The sequence below is a fragment of the Delphinapterus leucas genome, chromosome 3 (genome assembly GCF_059928025.1).
Source record: "Delphinapterus leucas isolate spDelLeu-1000000601 "Yukka" chromosome 3, BTC_Dleu_Yukka2, whole genome shotgun sequence".
Lineage (NCBI taxonomy): Eukaryota > Metazoa > Chordata > Mammalia > Artiodactyla > Monodontidae > Delphinapterus > Delphinapterus leucas.
Window position 1 is genome coordinate 51,370,189 of NC_143131.1, and position 2,367 is coordinate 51,372,555.

The 2,367-nt window shown below is 38.7% G+C and overlaps 1 pseudogene; it reads left to right on the plus strand.

Annotated features, from left to right (window-relative positions):
- Positions 1-627: 627 nt before the first annotated feature.
- Positions 628-1,936, plus strand: LOC149749559 (small ribosomal subunit protein eS12 pseudogene; annotated as a pseudogene).
- The last annotated feature ends 431 nt before the right edge of the window (positions 1,937-2,367 follow it).

Below are 2,367 nucleotides of genomic sequence, written 5' to 3' on the forward strand. Positions count from 1 at the left end.
GTTCCAACAACCTGAACTTCAGGAAAGGAAGGAAAGAGGCAATCTTTGCCTACTTCCTAAATCTTTCTCAAATGACCTTGTTTTTAAGGAATATAAGGTTTAGCTATTCTAAAGTGCCAACATGGCAACAAATACAATACTAGACAAGAAACCACCTATTTTTCTAGTAAAGAGAGGAAAATTGTTGCAAAAGAAAGTGTTTCTGACTTTCATAGATGTCTCCACCTGTTCCTGAAACCACTGGAATCGAAGTTGGGAGGCATCTGTTTTTGTCTTGTCATCTCTGCTGATTTTCTCAGCTACTCAGGATATCCCCAACATCATTTACATCTCATATACAGAGGTTTTCTTAGGATGAGGCCAAGAGAGGCTCCTTGGGCCTGCTTTGAAGACCCTCACTATGAGCAGCTGGGAAACCACCACTGAAGATGAAGAAATTGGCTCTACCATAACTACTTTTTAAATTCCAAAGTTTTATTTTATTTTATTTTAGTATTTAAAAAAAATATCCAACTTACTAGGTTTCCTCATTGAAAGCCAAGGCAAAGCAGGTAATATACTTTTATCCACCCAAGGCTGTCCTTTGGTGATTTCTATTCCTATTTAAAATGACCACTAACGCCACGGAGTCGCGCAGAGACTGAGGCTTGGGTGCACTTAAGATTCGGCTCCACCCATAACCCACCGCCAGGGCCGAGGAAGGCACTACTGCTGGAGGTGTAATGGACGTTAACCCTGCTCTGCAAGAGGTGCTGAAGACCAACCTCATCCACGATGGCCTAGCACGTGGAATATGCGAAGCTGCCAAAGCCTTAGACAAGTGTCAAGCCCATCTCTGCGTGCTTGCATCCAACTGTGATGAGCCTATGTATGTCAAGTTGGTGGAGGCCCTTTGTGCTGAGCACCAAATCAACCTGATTAAGGTTGATGACAACAAGAAACTAGGGGGATGGGTAGGCCTCTGTAAAACTGAGAGAGAGGGAAAACCCGTAAAGCGGTTGGTTGCAGTTGTGTGGTGGTTAAGGGCTGTGGCAAAGTGGCTCAGGCCAAGGATGCCATCGAGGAGTACTTCAAATGCAAGAAATGATCAAATAAAAACACTGGGCTCTTGTTCCTCAAAAAAAAAAAAATTAAATAAAATGACCACTGATGTATATTGTAACCTGAATCACATGGGAGCTACTTATAGTGATATCCCTACTCATACTCCATAGTTAAATTTACATTTATTGAGGACCTTTAATGAGCCATCTGCTTCATATTATCACATCAGCAGCAGAAGTACCACTGCCACCAGTATAACAGCTGCCATTTATTTAGAAATAACTATGTGTCAGAACCAAAGCTAAAGACTAATTTTATTTCATCCAACTCTCACATAAACTATGGCAGGTAACATTATCCTCATTTGATGGAAGAGAAAACTGAAGCAGAAAGAGTCTCAGTAATCTGCACTAGGTCGCAGAGATAACAAGTGGCAAGAATTCAATCCTTATGACACTGCAGTTTACAACTAAGGACATTGAGGCCCAGAAAGACCAGAACCAAGGGGACACAGTAAATGGCAAATTGGAAATCAGATCTGTCAGAACCCTCAAAGAACATGTTCTTTCTATTGTATCATATATCTTTCATTCTGTGTTTTGTTTCTCTGCCCTCTCTGAAGTGTAGGAAGAGGAAATAAAATTTGTAAATTAAAAGGTTTTGAGATATTCTGGAAGGTTCCATTTTATGAATAGGCATAATTCTCTGCCTGAGTCCACATTTTAGAAGGAACATGTCAGATATGAGTTGCTGGCTTGGCAGTGGTCTCAAGCATATGTTACCTGGTGACCTCAGTGTTGCCAGTTAATCACTGGCATATGAGCCAACACAAAGTTACTTTTTCTTTTTCAATTTTTTTTATTGAAGTATAGTTGATTTACAATGTTGTGTTAGTTTCAGGTGTAAAGAATATATATTCTTTTTCAGATTCTTTTCCATTAAATTTAGGTTATTGCAAGATATTGAATATAGTTCCCTGTGCTATACAGTAAGTCCTTGTTTTTTTTATCTATTTTATGTGTAGTAGTGTGTATCTCTTAATCCAAAACCCCTTTTGCCCCTTTGGTAACCATAAATTTTTTTTTCTAACATTACTCAGCCATAAAAGAGAATGAAATAATGCCATTCACAAACAACATTGATGGACCTAGAGATCATACTAAGTGAAGTAAATCAGACAGAGAAAGACAAATATCATATGATATCACTTATTTGTGGAACTTATTTATAAAACAAAGTTACTTTTTTATAGGACAGAGGCAGCTAACAGTAGCTTGCTTCAGAAATCAGTGTTATTGATGATGGGAGAAATTGTGAGATGAG